This window comes from Pelobates fuscus, chromosome 4 (assembly GCF_036172605.1).
Source record: "Pelobates fuscus isolate aPelFus1 chromosome 4, aPelFus1.pri, whole genome shotgun sequence".
Classification (NCBI taxonomy): Eukaryota; Metazoa; Chordata; class Amphibia; order Anura; family Pelobatidae; genus Pelobates; species Pelobates fuscus.
Genome location: NC_086320.1, coordinates 107,177,888 through 107,200,559, shown reverse-complemented (window position 1 = coordinate 107,200,559; position 22,672 = coordinate 107,177,888).

Below are 22,672 nucleotides of genomic sequence, written 5' to 3'. Positions count from 1 at the left end.
TGTGACAGAATCTATGGGAGGGTAATAGAATCTAGAGGTATCTAGGACCCATAATCCTCTATAGTCTGTACTCCTTCACCTGCCCAATTAGCAACTGCTGAGGCTTTAATTAGCAGGTCTCAGAGCAGAAAGGGGAGAGATGCAATCTGACCTGCAGAGAGAGCAGCACCAAACAAAGTGCTAAAGGTTGGTGAAACCAATGTTTATTTTAGTTGATTTATGTAGTTTATTACCCTGGTTAGTAAGGGACATTACTTTATGTTTAGTTAGTGCTCAAATTGGAGCTAGGATTTTGTTTGTAGATTTTCCTTTCTGTTGTGCTGCAGTTTTGAACAAATTGATTGCTGCATGGATTTTTGTGCACGATGTAAATAAACCACACCATTTTTGCATAAGAGACCATAAAGGTCACAGCACTCAAATTCCAGATTAAATGTAATGCCAGAAAAATGCAAAGTTATGCACTTTGCAGTAAATAATGCACAAGCAACTTACACCCTAAATGGTAATTAGGGAAAACAACACACAAGAAGGATTTGGGAATTGTTATAGACAACAAACTAGGCAACAATGTGCAATGTCAATTGGTAGTTGCTAAGGCAAGAAAGGTATTGTCATGTATAAATAATTCTCAATGAAAATATAACTTTGCCTCTCTGACACAAGGTCACACACTTAGACTGAAAGAATGGAGATTTAGACTAAGGCAAAGGAAAGGTTTTTTACAGTGAGAACAATAAGGATTTAGATAGTATTGGGATATATAGGATGTTTCGATTTTCAGATGAATTAAACTGAGGTTTAGGTTTAAAAAATATTTTTTTCATGGCTTAGGCATTGAGTACTTACATTTGGCAATAATTAAAGATGTTGTTTAGGTTTGTGAGGAGATTACATTTATGTTTATGGAAAATTGTGTTCAGGACATGTGGAGTTTCAAGGGTTATTTGCAAAGTACTCACCCCCTTGTTATCTGCAGTCCTGTCAACCTCATTTGATTTATAGTGAAGCTGCAGGAGCTGTTATACAGTGTGTATCAGAAAGTGCTGCCCTGTGATACACTGTGTTCATCACTCAGTGCTGTCCTGTTTTATAGAGTACAAATACATTGGAGTGCCTGGACCCTTTTTCTAATACTGCTATTTTATAGAGTGTCCATCACTTAATTCTGTCACTGCTCCTCCTGCAAGGCATTTACTATGTGAGAGGTAACTAGTTGTCATTCGGGAAGGGATTCCTTTCACTTCCTATTCAGCCTTATAAAAACACTGGAGTATTTGGGACAGCACTATGTTTTACACACTCTATAACTTAAAACTGTGCTATTAAGCAAAGTATGCTGGGTGGATTACAGAGGACATTGGATAATACTCATGGGTGGGGCTCTTAAATAAATTGAATGGGAGTGCTCCCCAGCTCCTACTCATTGGCTGCAGGTAGGGGCCCAAATTGTTGTAGTGGCTTAGGACCCTAAATGATAGGGGGCAATAAACTAAATACCTGTAAAATAAAAAAGAGAATACTTACCATTAGATGTCTTCTTTTTTTACTTACATCTTCTTTTTTCAACTCCAAAATAAGGCAGAATAAAAAGGTTGCAACTCTTAAAATTAAAAAAAAAGGAAACAATAAAAAAATAAAAAAAATAATACATACGAAAAAATAATCCGTCCTGACACACTGAGCTTGCAGGGTAGGGAAAGCATTTTAACTTATAGTTAGATCTACATGTAAGTTTTAAACATATATATGTTAGTTCTAATAACATGGGAGTCCATGAACAAATAGTGTGTGTTCACAGCAATGTTTTATAAAAAGCTACATGCACTTGGCACCTTATTGGAACTGTATTACAGAGCTCATCTAGTATGATCTAGAACAGGGGTAGTCAACCTGGTCCCTACGGGCGGTAGTGGGTTAGCAGAAAACGCCAAGGGGAAATCCTTTTGTCTCCTTTGTCGGCCCATGCAGAGCCAGCCTTGCTTTGGGAGATCAAAGATCAAAGATCTCCCTCATCAGCCCGCTAGCACTATGTTCCAGGATAGGGAGGGAAGGACCTGGGAGGCTCTGTGTTCCTGCTGCTAGCAGGCTGGTTGAAGCGTTGCCGCACATTACCATGGCAACGCTCCAATACAGTTCTGTGCTCGCATGTAAATGTAAGCACAGAACTGTTTCAGAGCGTTGCACACACACTACACCCCTCACACACGCACACACACTGCCCCCTCACACACACTGTCCCCTTACACACACACTCCACTCCTCACACACACACACACAGTGCACTCCTCACAAACACTGAATCTCAGACACACACAAACTGCACCCCTCACCCACAGATGGCACCCCCCCCACACACACACACACACACACTCACTACACCATTCATACACACACACACTACACCCTACACACACACTACACCCTTTTTACACACACACACACACACCACCCTTCTCACACACACTCCACCCTTCACACACACACACACACACACACACAAACGCAGCACCCTTCACACACACACACAGCACATCACAGACACACACAGAATAAAAAGTAGAATAAAAAATAGAAAAAGGGAAAAAATAGATAAATTGATGTTTATATATAAAAAAAAAATCTCCTTTCTAAAAAAATAAATAAACTGCACTTGTGCTATAAAATTAGTTACTGTGGCAACGATGGGCAGTAGGGAAATTTAACCATCAACAAAGATACAAAAGTGTGCGGTAGGTATTGAAAGGTTGACTACCCCTGATCTAGAAGATCAATAGTTTCTCCATAGGGTGAAAAACAACTGCTGGAATTGGTGAAACATAAATATCATTCTGCATTATTTTGCTATCCAAAAAAAAGTTTGAATGTGCATACATGATATTCCGAAGGAGTGGGTTAACATGAGGAGCCCATATTTTTAAGTGTCCTGCTATTAATAATCTGACTTGAAATAAAAACACAATTATCTACAATGTAATTCTTTATCTTGAAAACTGTCAGTGTGTGATTCTAGGGGTTGCTTGCATTTAAATAAATTTTTACTGCAGAACAAATCCCCCGGGCAGCAAATGAATAGGTAACTGATGATATAAAACAGGTGTGGTCATTCAAAATTCCTTAGGTCTAATAAAATAGGACCCTAAACATTTATTGATGTAGATCATAATATGAACATGTAAATGATTAGGTGGCATTGAATTAATCTCATGGAATGTTGGAGTGACTCCAAATTGGTGGAACATGTGGACAGCACAAAAAAAAAAATCAGTTTTCATCAAACAAGTGCTCCAAACAGTAGGTACATTTTTTATTGCATGCTGCAAAACCATGCCTCATGGGTGTAATATATATTGTTATACCTTATTAACTTTCATTATCTTATCATGTAGATAAATTACACTTAATTCACAAACACAAATATTCTCTTATAAATAACGTTTACTCAATATTTATGTTTATACTCACAAATTTTATTTTACTCATGATTGATAAAGGAACTCATTAAAATCATATATTCTCATTATCTCAGTGAATCAAAACAGCAATTAAATAAGTATTCACTGATTATGTTGAAATGTCACATTAAAGATGTATTTCTAAACTGACATATACAGATTATTTATTTAGAAAGTGATTTACCCGGACTAATATGTTGAGCTTTCTATTGCTTTTAAATATGCCCTGGGAATCATAGGTTATACTTTATAGTTATACGGTTCTATACTGTTAAACACATACATTAGCAGGACATGCAGTTATGCTTTTGTTGTAAAAAGATGTTCAAATGGAAGAAGATGTTATGTTTTTCTAGAAGGCTATTTTTAATGATATGGATTTGTGGCAAAAAGTCACACATTACATTCCAATTTTAGATTTGTATTATCACCCACACAATGCAAGGATGATATGTTTGGATTAATCAATATGAAGTCCACAAAAACGTAAGAGCCTAGCCAAACAGAAGAAAAAAAACATTTACAGAGTTAAGAAGGTCTACTTTACAGGTTGGCATTGATTTGCGCAATTTGTGTAAAGTTTCAACCAACAATGTACAGTTTAATAGTATTTAAGAATTTTAATATTTTGTTCTAATAGAGCTATAATCTACTTTCTAGTTAGAATTTAGATTTGTGTAATATCTTTCTTGATGTACATTACAGTGTTATCTGAATACAGCACCAATCACAGTCGACAGGGGCTGTAGAAAGAAACTCATTGACCACTGACAATTGTAGTGCTCAAGTGAAGGATAGAAGGTAAGGTTAAAGGGACACTATAGTCACCAAAATAACTTCAGCTCAATTAAGCAGTTTTAGTGTACAGACCATGCCTCTGAAGTTTCACTGCTCAATTCATGGCCATTTAGGAGTTAAATCACTTTTGTTTCTGTTGATGCAGACCTAGCCACAGCTCCCCTGGCTGTGACTCATAGAGCTTGCATGAAAAAAAAATCACTTTCAATCAGATGTGACTTATTTTAAAAGTTCTTATTTCCTGCTCTGTAAATTAAACTTTAATCACACAGGAGGCTTCTTTAAGGTCTAGCAAGCTATTATCATAGCATTAGATAAGAAATTCTGAATGAAACAGCATTTGCAAGAAAGGAAGTATAAACATTAGATGACTATTTACAGGAAGTGTTTACGAAGGCTGTGTAAGTCACATGCAGGGATGTGTGACTAGAGCTGTATAAACAAAGTGATTTATTTTTTAAATGGCTGAGAATTGAGCAGTGAGATTGTATGGGCATGATCTACAAACCAAAATTGCTTTATTAAGTTAAAGTTGATTTGGTGACTATATTGTCCCTTTAAAATAGGTTATCGTTAGGATAAATTATATATTTACTGCATTAAGAGTTTGTATAGATAGCGCTGATCCTGGCATGACACCGAATGCTTAACTTCAATCATTATAATATAATAGGATACAATACCGAGTTAAGTACATACTCCTTAATTGTTACCATAGTAAAGTGAAAGTTATTTTAGCAAGTATAAGTAACACATCTGCAGTGATAATTTTAACAGTATTTGTAACTGAATTGTGAAAATCTGTTATGCAGTTGCATACTTGTTGGTCATGCAATTAAATTTCATATTGTGTTATCAGACACACTGCGTCTTCTAAACACATATCACTGCTACATGCTAGAGGGCACTACATGCAGTATGTTACCTAACAAGAATAGTTAATATACTAACAGAGTCAAATCAACTAAGCAATAATGGTTGGTTCTGTTAGAATGCAATCCTTGATGAATGAATTTTCTTTTGGCAACACACTAACTGTATATCATGATAGATGTTTCTTACCATCTGTTTGGAGGTGGAAGTGATATTTACCCAGAAAATCAGGAAGGATAGGGAATACCTAAATCAAGATACAAATAAGGGGCCCAGAAATGGAACAAAAATGTCTTGCCTGTGTGCAAGAAAACAATCTAGGTCATCATTTGATGACCAGTTTATATTAATGAGTAGGGAATTGTTTGGCAAATGTCATTATTTGTATTGAAAAACTACAAAACCTTTGATTAATTTATGAGAGTTGATCAATATATCCCAAATTACATTACTACGTTGTATTTATTGCATTTTCGTTTGGTTGGTTGTTTGTTTGTCTCTTTTATATCCAGTTTCCACTGTAAATTACTCAGGCTGTTTTAATCCCATTAATGTTTAACAACAGTAACTCTGTGTTAGATTCTTTCATTAGGTAACTATCAGAAGAATAAATGGATTTGCTGTAGTGCTGTAAAAAACACATTGCAGTCTGATAAGAGCTTGGCATATCTTTTATCTTACAAAATAATTAAAATCTGCTATTGTTTTCTGCAAACTCCAATTATACTGTATATTTTTTCACCCTACTTCATATTAAAATGCTAGTACGCAGTCTTTCCAGGTGATGTCTGTAAAAATTATCTGCAAAATAATTAACCAAAACATTTCGAATGAAATGAGATATGCCTATCATTCTTGTGTTTTCCAAGGATTTATAATGAAATAAACAGATACAGAGGGACATTCCTAATTAATACAAAAATTGCTTGAAAAAAATGTAAAGTAATTTTCGTATTGTCTTTAAAAAAGACTGCATCTAAATGCACTTCAGTCTCAAAATCTACTTTCATGTGTCACATATATATATATATATATATATATATATATATATACACACACACACACACCATCTGTTAGGAGGTATATGTGTGTGTGTGTGTGTGTGTGTGTGTGTTTTTTTGAACATAAAGGTTTGGACATTATATGATTTTACTGAATCATCATATGTCTTTGGATGTTTTTTTTCTTTTTTTGGCACAATATGAATGCATGGCACTGTTAAATGACACCTTAAAGTACAAAGGCCTGTACATTCATTAGCAGTAATGGTCTATTAAAATATACTGACACTTTTAACTTCAATCAATTTGACATTCACATCAACCATGATGAAATGGATGCTGTATAACGCATAATAATGGTGTGCATTTTATGTGTCACTTAGGTATTACACTGTATTCTTCCCTAATCATTTTGCTCCATTGTTGAAAAGTCTGCAATAAATTGTCTCTTGGGGCCCGACATGGCAATAACAGATTTACAGTTTGTACATTGAAATAACTGCTACTGAGTTCAGCATTACAAAAAAAAAAGCGATCAATAGTAAACAAAAGAATAATAAAAATGATAACTGTGCTCATCTGACTATTCAACAGAACAGTGACAAGATTAAATGAATGGATACAAGTGGCTTTATTATTCTATATTTGAATAATTTCAACTAATATGAGCATTTTATGTTTCAGTTATGCAAATGTTTCAAGGCTTTCTCAATTTTCTGTTGTATTATAAATCTAAAGCAGCCTTTATTAGTCAGTATTTCTTTATGTTTGATTCTCAAATATATTTTAAATTTTACTTTTCCTGTCTCTGGTACTGCTCCTCTGTCCCTCTTTATTGTCTGCTTTCTTATGTTACCCAAATATATTCTTCTGCCATTAAAACCTAGTATACTAGTTTTTCACTTTATTCTTCTCTTCTTTACTTTTATAATCATCTATCTGCTTGTGTGTCTGCACCATAACCTGTCATTAATATTTTCCAATGCCTTCCTGTTGGGATTTAAAAGTATCATGTAGCAGTTGGAAGTGGAAGGAACTGAACCTTGAGTTTTACTTTTTTGCCATTTTTGTCACTTTTGGTAGCTTTACAACTTACTCTTTATGATACTAGTACTCATATGGGCTATAAGCAATCTGGATTATCCAAACAGTATATTTTGTTCATTACTCATGAGTCAGCCAATCCAATTTACCTTCATTGGGGAGTCCTTGTGTGCGAACATGGTTAACTTCTGTTTTGTCAAATTATATTCCCATGATCAATAAGGTACATCAAACAGGATAGTCATTGTTGATACATCTTCAGCCTACATTGCATAAGATAATGACTTTCACAATATACACAAGTAGTGATGTCCCGAACTGTTCGCTGGCGAAAAGTTCCTGGCGAACATCGCTTGTTCACGTTCGCCACAGATGGCGAACACATGCGCTGTTCGGTCCTCCCCCTATTCGTCATCATTGAGTAAACATTGACCCTGTACCTCACAGTCAGCAGACACATTCCAGCCAATCAGCAGCAGACCCTCCCTCCCAGACCCTCCCACCTCCTGGACAGCATCCATTTTACATTCATTGTGAAGCTGCATCCTTAGTGAGAGTAGGGACAGTGTAGCTGCTGCTGATTTGATAGGGAAATTGATATCTAGGCTAGTGTATTCAGTGTCCACTACAGTCCTGAAGGACTCATCTGATCTCTGCTGTAAGAACAGCACCCCAAAAAGCCCTTTTTAGGGCTAGAACATCAGTCTGCTTTTTTTTTTTGTGTGTAATGTAATTGCAGTTGCCTGCCTGCCAGCCTGTGTGTCAGGCTCACAGCATTTACTGTGCCCACTTGCCCAGTGCCACCACTCACTCACTGGTGTCACAATAGCTTGCATTTAAAAAAAATAAACTTTTTAGACTGTAATATAATAGCAGTCAGTTTCCTTCACGAGTGTGCGTTTCAGGGCCTGTCAGGGCACAGTGTCACACCAGTGCAACTCATATCTGGTGTAACAGTAGTGTACATTTAAAAAAAAAAAAATGTTGACTGTAATAGATTGAATAGCAGTTAGTTGTCTGCCAGCGTGTGTGTCAGGCTCACAGCGTATACTGTGCCCACTTGCCCAGTGCCACCACTCATATCTGGTGTCAAAATAGCTTGCATTTAAAAAAAAAACGAAACTTTTTGACTGTAATATAATAGCAGTCAGTTTCCTTCACTAGTGTGCGTTTCAGGGCCTGCCCAGTGCCACCACTCACTCACTTGTGTCACAATAGCTTGCATTTAAAAAAAACCAAAAAACTTTTAGGACTGTAATATAATAGCAGTCAGTTATCTTCACGAGTGTGCATTTCAGGGCCTACCAGGGCACAGTGTTACACCAGTGCCACTCATATCTGTTGTCACAGTAGCTTGCATGCATAGTACCACTAATCGAAAAAAAATGACAGGCAGAGGCAGGCCACCCCACAGGGGCCGTCGTGGTCGTGGTGCTGTGATTCCCTTTGGCCGTAGAATAATGCCGAGTGTTCAGAGGCCATGTACCCTGAACTTGAAAAGTTCTGAGGACATAGTTGACTGGCTAACACAGGACACCCAATCTTCTACAGCTTCCACTCGGAACCTCGACGCACCATCCTCCTCCAGCTTAGCTTTGGGCACCTCTCAAGTTACCACTCACCCGCCTGCCGCCACCACCAACACTAGCACCACAGCTGCTTCACTTGGTATGTCAGAGGAGTTATTTACACATCAGTTGGAAGAAATGAGTGATGCGCAACCATTATTGCCAGAGGATGTAGATAACAGGGATATGTCTCAGTCAGGCAGCATTACACAAATATGCAGGGCCGTCTTTAATTTTGATTGGACCCTGGGCAAGCATTTACTTGGGCCCCCGTGACTACATATAGATACACACAAATACACTACCTGACACACATGCAGATACACACTGACCGCATATAGCTTCACACAAGAACATACAGATACACACAGACACTGACACACACATAGACACACACACAGATACAAACACTGACATACATGCAGATACAAAAGGTGCACACACACTGACACACATTCAGACATACATGCAGATATACAGATACAAACACTGACACATACAGATACACACACAAACGCAAATGGACAACATACAGATACAGAGACACATTCTGACAGACGTACTGACACAGACAGCCATACTGAAACACACATACACAAAGACATACTGAACCACAAAGACATACAGATACACTGACAGACATACTGGCACATATACACACAGACAGATGGACATACTGAAACACACATACACTGACAGACATATTGACAAACACAGACATACAGAACCACACAGACATTGACAGACTCACACATAGACATTCTGTCACACATACACACAGACAGACATACTGAAACACACATACACACAGAAACTGACAGACATACACATATACAGACATTTTGACACTCACAGACAGCCATACTGAAACACACATACATACTGAACCACACAGACACTGACAGACTCACACACACACACACACACAGACATACTGACACACTGACAGACATTCTGGTACACATACACACAGACAGACAGACATACTGACACACACATACACACAGACACACATACATACAGACATTTTGACACTCACAGACAGCCATACTGAAACACACAGAGATACAGAACCACACAGACACTGACATACTCACACACACACAGACATACTGACACACTGACAGACATTCTGGTACACATACACACAGACAGACAGACATACTGAAACACACATACACACATACACTGACAGACATACACACATACAGACATTTTGACACTCACAGACAGCATACTGAAACACACAGACATACAGAACCACAGGGACACTGACAGACTCATGCACATACAGACATACTGACACACTGACAGACATTCTGGCACACATACACACAGACAGACATACTGAAACACACATACACACAGATAGACATACATATATACTGACACACACACACACTCAGACATTCATGCAAAATTTGATAACCACCCTCCAGTTTCTTACCTTTTCCTGGAGGGTGGATTCCCTGGGGTCCAGTGGGCTGGCTGGGGTGGCTGGGAGTTAAGCTCTCGCTCTCTGCTGGCCTGGCCCCCTTCTGAGCAGCTGGTCCTCCTTCCTCCCGCGCGGTTCCGGTTTCTGTGGGAGGAAGTGACGCGCCGAAAAGCAAGGGCCCGGTCGCGCTGTTAAAGCGCCACAGCGCCCGACCGGGCCCCTGCTGACACAGGCCCACCGGGTGGCCCTAAGTGCATGGGCCACCCGATGGGCCCCCATAGTTTGCAGGCCGGGGCAAACGGAGCAGCGGTCTTGGGCCCCCCAGCAGGGACAGGGCCCGGGGCAGCTGCCCCGTTTGCCCCACGTTAAAGACGGCCCTGCAAATACGGTGTGATGATGATGATGATGTTGTAGCCACTGCTGCTTCCTTTGCTGAGTTGTCAGATACAAGTGAAGCGGTTGATGATGACGATGCGTCCGTGGATGTCACGTGGGTGCCCGCTAGAAGAGAAGAAGAACAGGGGGAAAGTTCAGATGGGGAGACAGAGAGGAGGAGACGAGTTGGAAGCAGGGGGAGGTCGTCGCAAGGAGCTAGTGGCACAGTCAGACAGCATGCATCGGCACCCGGGGTCAGCCAGACAGCACGCCAATCAACGCATGCTGTACCACCACCAGAATGCCGTCATTGTAGTGTGGCATTTTTTTTGTGTGTCTGCCCCTGACAACAGCGATGCCATTTGCAACCTGTGCCAAAAGAAACTGAGTCATGGGAAGTCCAACACCCACCTAGGTACAACTGCTTTGCAAAGGCACATGATCGCACATCACAAACACCTATGGGATCAACGCATGAGTACAAGCATCACCCAAACTCAAAGCCGCCATCCTCCTCCTGGTCCAGCATCTTCAGCCACGTTAACCACTGCTGTCCTCCTTGCCCCCTCTCAACCATTCGCCCCTCCGTCTCTCGCCTTCAGCAGTTCCTGCTCATCTGCCCACAGTCAGGTGTCTGTCAAGGACATGTTTGAGCGTAAGAAGCCAATGTCACAAAGTCACCCCCTTGCCCGGCGTCTGACAGCTGGCTTGACTGAACTCTTAGCCCACCAGCTTTTACCATACAAGCTGATGGAGTCTGAGGCGTTCAAAAAATTTGTAGCTATTGGGACACCGCAGTGGAAGGTACCTGGCCGAAATTTCTTTGCACAAAAGGCAATCCCCAACCTGTACTCGATTGTGCAAAAGGAAGTAATGGCATGTCTGGCACACAGTGTTGGGGCAAGGGTCCATCTGGCCACTGATACCTGTAAGGGCAGGTATATCACCTACACTGTAAACCTGCTGACGGCTGCCAAGCATGGAATGCGTGGCTCTGCAGAGTTGGTGACACTGCAACGACTTGCAGGCAGGCCTGCTGCCACCTCCTCTACTTCTCCTACTCCATCCTCTTCCATAACCTCCTCGGCTGAGTCCTCTTCTGCTGCGTCTTGCTCCACATCAATGGCACCCCCCCAGCTCCCCAGGTACTGTTCCACATCCCGGATATGGCAGTGTCACGCCATCTTGGGGTTGACTTGCCTGAAAGCAGAGAGTCACACCGGACCAGCACTCCTGTCCGCCCTGAACGCACAGGTGGATCAGTGTCTGACTCCACACCAACTGGAGATCGGCAAAGTGGTTTGTGACAACGGAAGAAATTTGTTGGTGGCATTGCATTTGGGCAAGTTGACACATGTGCCGTGCATGGCACATGTGTGTAATCTGATCGTACAACGCTTTGTGCATAAGTACCCAGGCTTACAGGACGTCCTTAAGCAGGCCAGGAATGTGTGTGGCCATTTCAGGTGTTCCTACACGGCCATGGCGCACTTTTCCGATATCCAGCGGCGAAACAACATGCCATTGAGGCGCTTGATTTGCGACAGCCCGACACGTTGGAATTCAACACTCCTAATGTTCGACCGCCTTCTCCAACAAGAAAAAAACGTTAACGAGTATTTGTATGACCGGGGTGCTAGGACAGCCTCTGCGGAGCTGGGAATTTTTTTGCCACGTTACTGGACGCTCATGTGCAATGCCTGTAGGCTCATGCGTCCTTTTGAGGAGGTGACAAACCTAGTCAGTCGCACCGAATGCACCATCAGCGACATCATACCATTTGTTTTCTTCCTGGAGCGTGCCCTGCGAAGAGTGCTGGATCAGGCCGTAGATGAGCGGGAAGAGGAAGAGTTGTGATCACCATCACCACCAGTAACAGCCTTATCAGTATCGCTTGCTGGACCTGCGGCAAAGCTGGAAGAGGATTGTGAGGAAGAGAGGTCAGAGGATTAATGTGGCTTTGAGGAGGAAGACCAACCACAACAGGCACCCCAGGGTGATCGTTTTCACCTATCTGGTACCCGTGGTGTTGTACATGGCTGGGGGGAAGAACATACCTTTAGAGAGATCACTGAGGACGAGGAACAGGACATGAGTAGCTCAGCATCCAACCTTGTGCAAATGGGGTCTTTCATGCTGTTGTGCCTGTTGAGGGACCCTCATATAAAAAGGCTGAAGGAGAACGACCTGTACTGGGTGTCCACGGTACTAGACCCCGGGTATAAGCAGAAAGTGCCTGAAATGTTACCGAATTACGGCAAGTCGGAAAGGATGCAGCAGTTCCAAAATCAATTTAAAAGTATGCTTTACACAGCGTATAAGGGTGATGTCACAGCACAACGGGAATCTAACGGGGGAAGAGGTAAAAGTAATCGTCCTCCTCCCATGACAACGCCGGCAAGGACAGGACGCTTTACAGACGTGTTGTTGATGGAGGACATGCGGAGCTTTTTAAGTCCTATGCATCGCCACAGCCCTTCGGGGTCCACCCTCAGAGAACGACTCGACTGACAGGTAGCAGACTACCTCGCCTTAACTGCAGATATCGACACTCTGAGGAGCGATGAACCCCTTGACTACTGGGTGTGCAGGCTTGACCTGTGGCCTGAGCTATCCCAATTTGCGATAGAACGTCTGGCCTGCCCCGCTTCAAGTGCCCTGTCAGAAAGGACCTTCAGTGCAGCAGGAGGTATTGTCACTGAGAAGAGAAGTCGCCTAGGTCAAAAAGTCTAGATTACCTCACCTTTATTAAGATGAATGAGGGATGGATCACGAAGGGACTGAGAGTGGGCGATACATTCGACTAAAAAAGGCCTGATGAGGGGGACTACTTAACACACCACTCCTATCTGGTTGCACATTAGATTGCACGCGCAGTGCCCCAAAATTGAAGTAGGAGGACCGACCAAGCATCTTTTTCCATCTCCCGCTTCCTGGATGGAGGAAGAGAGACCTTCAATGACATCAGTGAGGACAAGGAACGGGACATGGTTAGCTTGGTATCCAACCTTGTGCAAATGGGGAGTTTGCGGTTGTGCAAATGGACTGTTTGCGGTTGTTTGCGGTGCATTAAACGGGGAGTTTGGTCTGTCACTGTGAAGCGGGCGTAACCCTTACACTACCTGATCGATACATCTTCGTACCTGATGTTTTAAAGCACGTTATTTCAAACAATTTAGGAATGTTAGGTGATTTATGTACTTTATGGATTAAAACCAGACTCTGCATCAACTATGTAATTTTCATGGGAGTTTTGCCATGGATCCCCCTCCGGCATGCCACAGTCCAGGTGTTAGTCCCCTTGAAACAACTTTTCCATCACTATTGTGGCCAGAAAGAGTCCCTGTGGGTTTTAAAATTCGCCTGCCCATTGAAGTCTATGGCTTTTCGCCCGGTTCGTGAACATTTGCGGAAGTTCGCGTTCGCGAACCGAAAATTTTATGTTCGCGACATCACTATACACAACATTTTCTATTTTAAAAGTAGTTTAAACAACATACAACTAGTATATTCTCTTTCTTATGAAATGCAAAGTAGTTGTAATATTTGGCTCTTCACCTTCAAGAGTTGAAATAATAGCTGAGGGAGGTTTAGAGTGGTCCTGCTTAAACTTGATTGATTTGTTATACAATGCAATGTATCATTCTACTAAGGTACCAATCAGTGAATTTTGATTTGGGTTGCTCTAACATTAAGAGTTAATGTTTCCAGTTGAGAAAAAACTTTTTTTGTCAAAGTGATTTTTTTTTAATAAGGTTTCAACCAAATCCATTTCAAATAGGTAGGGAATTTTTATGTGGAGGAGTGATAACGGAGGAGTGGAAGGACCAAACCAGTGGTAGAATATACAGGATCATATGAGCAAGTTTAGGAACCCTTGTTGATCCCACTGTCAGGATCCCCAGTTCTGCCAGCAATGAAGAAATACAAAATGGTTTATTCACCTCATGAGTTAGAATTGGCAAATGAGCTACTCATCGAGACAGATCCAACTGTATTGTCGAGTGGGGCCAGAATTAGGGAATAAAGTGAGATAATTAAGAAGGATTGGTGGGTTGAGTAAGTAGATAATCTGTTGAATGGTCCCAGTCTGTGGGACTCAAATGCTAAAGGATAGTGCTAATCATTCTGTGTGTCTGTAGCTATGCAAAGAAAGGAACATTGAGATCAGGACATTTTTGTTTAACTTGTTGGAATGCGAGCTTCAATCTATTATTGTCATTAAAAAAATCATGTCTTCTAGTATGACACAAAGCCTCCCAGAAAGAAATGGGTATTTATCTTCTGCATCCTGAAAATGTGGTTAATGTAAGGGTTAGATTATGGGTTAGATCTGGTGTATTGTGCCTGCACCCCTAATCATTGTCTCACCAATTTTCATGATTTGATTTGAGATGATAGCAAGGGACACTTTAGCTTGTTTAAATGTATAATGTCTTCAGATTTAGCTTGAGCTATTGATAACCAAAAATGAAGCACTTATTTGCGAAGATACTGCATGAAAATGACTGCCCCAGATCTTTTTGTATGTATAGAGGTCTCACAGAACACAACAACATACTGTATTTGAAATGTAATCATAACATTTGAAATTATGGGAAACCAATAAGGAAATCACACAATTGGCTGAATATAGCTTAGCAGATGCAAGCTAGGAGTTGTTACATGCTTGGACAGTACTTCAATAAGTGCATCCAGCCTTTCTGGACCTCCAAGTATATAGTCTTTGCTAGTATTCTTGATGCATTGCACTAAAGCCCAAGAAGGTCAAGTGAACGCATAGTTAAAAAAGGTTTCCATGTAATAGTATGCTATCAATTTGGTTATCACAATGTATACATTAATTGCATTCTCTTTAAAGTGACACCAAGTCTTGTTAATCAATACAGATGCACTTATCCCTGTGACTTTACTCATTGATGAACATTGATTTTGTAGTTTATTTCATTTATTTATTATTGCCATTTATATAGCGCCAACAGATTCCGTAGCGCTTTACAATATTATGAGAGGGGGATTTAACTATAAATAGGACAATTACAAATAAACTTACAGGAACAATAGGTTGAAGAGGACCCTGCTCAAACGAGCTTACATTCTATAGGAGGTGGGGTGTAAAACACATTAGGACAGGAATTTACAATCAAATAAGGTGGGCTGCCCTTTAGGAGAGGGCAAGAGACAGGTATGTGAGGTAAGGGTTAGTCTTGGAGGCCATAAGCTTTCCTAAAGAGATGGGTTTTAAGGCACTTCTTAAAAGATGCAAGACTAGGGGAGAGTCTGATGGCGGTAGGCAGGCTATTCCATAGGAAGGGAGCCGCCCGTGAGAAGTCCTGCAAGCGCAAGTTGGCCGTACGAGTGCGGACAACGGACAGGAGGTGGTCACGGGCAGAACGGAGAGACCGAGAAGGGACATACCTATGGATCTGTGAGGAGATATAAGAGGGGCTAGAGTTGTTCAGTGCTTTATAGGTGTGAGTTAGTACCTTGAATTGACTCCTATAGCATACAGGAAGCCAATGTAAGGACTGGCAGAGGGGTGAGGTGTGAGAGAAACGACTAGAGAGGAAAATCAATCTAGCAGCAGCATTCATTACGGACTGTAAGGGTGCAGTACGGCTATTGGGAAGACCAATCAGGAGAGGGTTACAATAATCCATGCGGGAAATTACTAGAGCATGGACAAACTCTTTGGTAGTATCTGGTGCAAGAAAGGGGCGGATGCGGGCTATGTTTTTAAGATGGAATCTACAGGATTTGTAGTGATCAATAACAGATAATAAGTAGAGTTGCCTATATAATGTTAGTATGTATTACTGGGAATATAGACTGACACAATGCTATACCCAGCATACCCTTGTGTCTGAATGATGTAAATTGATAGAGGAATAGTTGTGTTTCCTATAATACCTATGCAACATTCTATGTGGATACAAAGTCATCACAAATTAATAAACTTAACAAATTCCTCTAATAATCCATGCTTCAATGTTTTAAGATGCCGAAGACCATCAATGAAATGATCACAGAGGTACAACTCTGACTTATTGAGGTGGTAATTTTACCTTCTAATCTTACGATATAACAATTAAACAGTTCTGAACATCTCATATAAATAATTTTTGCTTCTCTTAATTCAATTAATCTAAAAAATTATGTCTGCTAAAACTTAGACAAACAACACAATTCCCTCAAACTATATTCTATATTATATATATAACACCAATTTAGAATAAATTCACAGAAATCATGTAATTTGTTTAGCTTGTTTTCTTTTAGGTAAATTGAATCTTGACTTGCAATAGCTGCAGATCTATCATATGAAGCTCTTGCAAACTCCCATTTTCCAAAGCACAGACTTTCTGTGACTGTCTTTTCATAGATCATTCAATGAGCTCTACTTTTAAAAGGAAAGTTTAGGAAGGCTCATTTATATTTTATTTCTATTGAAATTGGCACTTATATAACTTGAGTAAAAGTGGACACATTCTTCATTTGCAAGCTGAAAGCAACACTCCAAATGCCAAAACCACTACAGCCCACACTCCAGCGTCATGGGAAATCACTCTCATGCCCTGGCTGCAATAGAGAGCAGTGATAGACTTTATGTTCTAACAGCAGGTGGCACCAAACTGTACTGAGCTCTCTGTTCGGACTATCAGTCCCATGCCACTTCGCCATGCTATCACCAGAGTAGTAGGGAGAGAATCACTTTATTTTGACAGTGTGTGTGTGTGTGTGTGTCTCAACAAACTAGGAAACAAAATTCCTTCGTGACCCCTGTATGGCAGTCAGATTAATCCTTGGATCAAGAAACTATTACCCTACATTGAAAAATTATATCCTTGAATATTCTGTTTTTGCGAGTATGCATCTAGTTGCTGTTTGAACATCTGTATGGGCTCTGATAAAACCACTTCTTCAGGCAGAGAATTCCACATCCTTATTGTTCTTACAGTAAAAAAAAAAATTCTTTGCCTTAGACAAAATCTTCTTTCTTCCAGTCTAAACACATGACCTCTTGCCCTATGTAAAGTTCGGTTTGTGAATAGATTTCCACACAACGGTTCGTATTGGCCCCGGATATATTTGTATAATGTTATAATATCCCCTCTGAGGCGATGTTTTTCTTAACTAAAGAGGTTTAAATATGTTAACATAGTAACATAGTTAACCTTTCTTTATAGCTGATATGTTCCATTCCTTTTATTAATTTTGTAGCCCGCCTCTGCACTTTTTCTAGTGCCATAATATCCTTCTTTAGAACAGGTGCCCAAAATTGCACAGCATATTCAAGATGTGGTCTTACTAGTGATTTATAAAGAGGCAAAATTATATTCTCATCCCGAGAATGAATACCCTTTTTCATGCATGACAATACTTTACTGGCCTTAGCCACTGCTAATTGACATTACAATTGCTGCATAGTTTGTTATCTATAACAATTCTCAAGTCCTTTTCATGTGTTGTTATCCCTAATTCACTTTCATTAAGGATATACGTTGCTTGTGCATTCTTTACGCCGAAGTGCATATCTTTGCATTTTTTAACATTAAATATCCTCTGCCATTTGAGTGCCCAGTCCCCCAGTCTATCTAAATCCCTCTGCAGGAAAGGAATATCTTGCTCACATTATATTAATTTACAGAGTTTTGTGTCATCTGCAAACACTGAAACATGACTTTAAATGCTTTTTTCAAGATCCTTTATAAACATGTTAAAAAGAAGGGGTCCCAGAACAGAACCCTGAGGGACACCACTTGCCACCTCTGTCCAGCTTGAAAATTTACTATTAACGACAACTCTTTGTACTCTGTTTTTAAGCCAATGTTCTACCCAAGAGCAAGATTTTTCATCTAGACCAATTTCTTTGAGTTTGAACACTATTGTGTGGAACTGTATCAAATGCCTTGGCAAAATCCAAATAGCTCGCATCCACTGCAACACGCTGATCTATACTTCTACTTCCTTCTTCATAGAATGCAAACAAGTTAGTTTGACATGACCTGTGCTTCATAGAACCATGCTGATTTTACTGATAACCATGTTCTTCTCAAGGAATTCTTGAATATTATCCCTTAATAACCTTTCAAATACCTTTCCAGCCACAGAAGTTAAGCTCACAAGTCTATAATTTCCAGGCAACGATATTGAACCCTTTTTGAATATAGGAATCACATCTGCCTTCCTCCAACCCTCCAGAAAACTTCCTGAAAGAAAAGAATCTTGAAAGATTAAAAGCAGAGGTTCACTTATTTATACACTTAGTTCCTTAAGTACTCGTGGATTAATACCGTCAGGCCCTGGAGCTTTGTTTATATTAACTTTCTTTAGTTGCTGCAGCACCTTGTCTTGAGTTAACCAATTACAATTTTTCTGCAAGTTTTTAGCAGTAATCATTTGCACATCTATTGCCATGGGTTCTTGCTTAATACAGAGGAGAAATTGTTATTTTAAATTTCTGCCTTTACCTGGTCTTCATTAACTAACACCCCCATTCCGGTTTTTAGTGTACCTACACTTTAATTTTTTGAGAATGTATGTACTTTAAAAAAATGCTTTGAGGTTGGTTTTGCTCTCTTTGGCTATCAATTTTTCATTTTGCGAATCTAATCGCCTTTTTGCATGTATTATTGGCTTCCTTATATCTTTTATAGGATGTCTCTGATTTGTCCAGTTTAAATGCTTTAAATGCCCTTTTCTTATTTTTAATCTCTCGTTTAACTTCTCTAATAAGCCACCTTGGGTTCAATTTGCTTCTCTTATATTTATTACCCAAAGGTACATACTGAGAGATACTTTCAAATATTTGTTGGAAGATGTTCCATTTATTCTCAGTGTTGTTTTCACTAAAGAGTTTATGCCAGTCAATATATTGTAAAGCTGCCCTTGACTTATAGAATTGGCCTTTTAAAAATTATATGTTTCAGAATACCCCATGTGCTTTTGTTTTTTTGAGTTTATTTCAAAGGACACTATATTGTGATCACTATTTCCCAAGAGCTCACCTACTTGAATGTTGGTAAAATGTTGTTTGTTAGAACCAGGTCCAGACAAGTGTCCTTTCTAGTTGGTGCTTGTAAAAGTTGTGACATGAAGGTGTCATTTAACAAGTTCAAAAACCTAATTCCCTTTGCTGAACTACTAGTCCCTCTGTCCCAACTTATGTCCGGGTAATCAAAATCTCCAGTAATTAACGTGTTACCCAGATTTCCAGCTTTTCTCAATTTGCTCAAACAGCTGTTGTTCCTCATCAATATTAACATTATGTGGTTTATTACATATCACAACCAATAGTTGATTTCCTTTCTTTTGCCCCAATATCACGGGTTGCGGTACGGAGACCGGGACCCCTGTGTGCCTAATGATAGGAGTCAACCTCATGGAACTGAACAATCAGGGCCTGGTGCAGGGTAACCACAAGCCCCCTGATCCAGCTTCTGTGGATCACAGGAGCTAGGAAAAAATATGCAGACCTCCCAGGAACTGTATAGGGAGGCTCTGCAGCAGATATGTATTCAGTACTAGAAACAAGGCAAGACTAAAACAGGCACCAAACAAGATTAGACAAGACTAGACTTGACTTGACGAACCCAGAACCACAGCAGGACAGAAAGCAGAGTCCAGAACATGTACACAAGACATGAGGGAAACCATAACAAGACATGGACGGGACAGGACTGTACATGAACTGGGAAGACAAAATAAAACAAGACAAGAGATACAAGGCAAAACAAAATCAAGTACTATATATGTAAAACATTGGAGAACTAGACATACATAAATGACCAAAGTACTCCAATTACGGTGGGTCCTAACAGAAAAAACAAGAAAAACTAAACAAGAATTGTAAAAAGAGTACTGGATACCAGAAGCCATCGCCAGAAATGATCCGCAGCAGGAACAGGACATGACACCCAAGCAGATATTTACCTATAAAGCTTCCACATTTTCCTAATTACATTCCACTTGCTTAAGATTTAGTTTTAACTCATGGTTGAAATACAAACATACCCCACCACCTTTCTTGTTTTTTCTGTACTTCCTAAATAGTGTGTACCCATTTAAGTTAATTGCCCAGTCATGTGTCTCATCCCACCATGTTTCAGTTATGCCTATTATATCATGTTGTTTAGTGTATGATGTTGCCTCCAGTTCCCCCATTTTGTTATTTAGGTTCCTTGCATTAGTAATTTAATATTATCATGAGTCACTTGTACTGAGCTAAACTCATCTCCTTTCTGTCCTTTTTGTAGAGTGTTCTGCCCCTTCCCCCTACCACTAGTTTAAAATCTCCTCCAACCTTCTAGCCATCCTATCCATTAGCACTGCAGACCGTTTCCCGTTTAGGTGCAACCCATCAATGTTATAAAGGTTGTACTAAATTGCAAAGTTGACCCAGTGCTCTAAAACCCAAAACCCCCCTTCCTGCACCAAGACCTGTGCCATGCTGCCTTTCCACTGTAGCGCGTGGCACAGGTCATTTCTCAGAGAATACCACCTTGGAGGTCCTTTTCTTCAGTTTGCTACCTAATTCCATGAAATCATTCTTTAGGACCTTCCATTTTCCTCTTACTTTGTCAATGGTACCAACATGGACCATGACCACTGGGTCATCCCCAGCCCCTCCCAATAATCTATCCACTCTGTCAGCAACATGCCATACCCGAAATCCAGGGAGACAGCAAACTGTCTAGTTGAGCTGATCAGAGTGGCAGATTGCCTTATCTACTTTCCTAATGATAGAGTCCCATACCTCCACCACAACTTGTCTAGCCTTACTTACATTTTCATCCCCACCCGTACTAGAGAGGTTGTTCCCTTGCCTGTTAGAAGGAACAGCTTCCTCTAATACAGCTACTCCTGAGCTGATGCTCCCAACATCTTAGCTCAACACAAAATCAGGACTAGCTGCCCTTTCCTCTTCCCTCCCCCCTGCTTCCTTGCCCCACTGTCACCAAGCTAGGTGCCTGTTCCCATCTGTCTTATCTCATCCCACTCCACTACCTGTCCCCACTAAACTCTGCTCAGTGAGCAGCAGACTCCTTTCAAGATTGTCGATCTTCTCAATGTTGCAATTTGCTTCTCGAGATCTCCAATCTGAGCTTCCAAAGAAGCCACTCACACACACCTGTCACAGAGGTATGGACCCTAGACAGGTACATCCAGGCATGCATACATAAAACAAGATGTGTACTGAGTCAAACCAGCAATCTTGCTAACACTCATTTCCCCAAATACAGAACAGTAAAAACAATCACCTTGCTAGTTTAAACCCCTTGTTTGTTTTAACTCATGGTTTTCTAACTCCTACTTGAAAGAGTCTACTTAATAGAGTCTGCTTTCAAGCAATGTGAGCAAGCTAAGTGAGTTAGGGGTGTGCTAATGTGGGAATACAAATCCAACACAGCTGGAAATTAGGGAACACTCCCCCAAATAATCAAGCTGCAGCATAAGTTGAATTTGCGTGAGTAATAACAGAGAAGTGACAAAAATTGGGGGGGAGAGGGAAGAATAAGGAGAAGGCAGAAGGTGTTTGAGCAGAATAAGAAGAGAGGGACAGAAGTTGGTGGCAATATAGGACAGAAAGTGGGAGAGAGAATCTGTAGAGAAGGACACTAGAGGGGTATGGAAAGAGGGACACCACTGTAGAAAGGGACAATATGGAAATATGTACAGAATAATGAGGGGGTAGTAGATAAATTATGATGTGATATGAGAGGTTTATTGCAGTAGAAATCTGTTATGTTCATGTACAATATTACATTAATTAGCTCAGTAGAAATGATAACGTAACCTGTACAAAGACCCTGTCTTCAGTGAATTCGGATTTCTAGTAAATTGAAAACAGAATTGCAAAATTAAGGCTAAAATATCCAAGCTGCAACTATAGAGCAGTTTAAGAATTACTTCAAATAAAGATAGATAGATAGATTCCATTATACAATTTCACCTTGCCTTGATGCAAACGATCTGTGTTGATATGCATAGAATAGACAAAGGGTGCACTAGTAGGTCTTTTTTCAATAACTGTTAAAATTCAGTTGCATATCGAGATCTTAAGAAAGATTCAAATGGGGAAAAATGTCGATCTGGTGAACATAAATGGTATGCAACCAAATT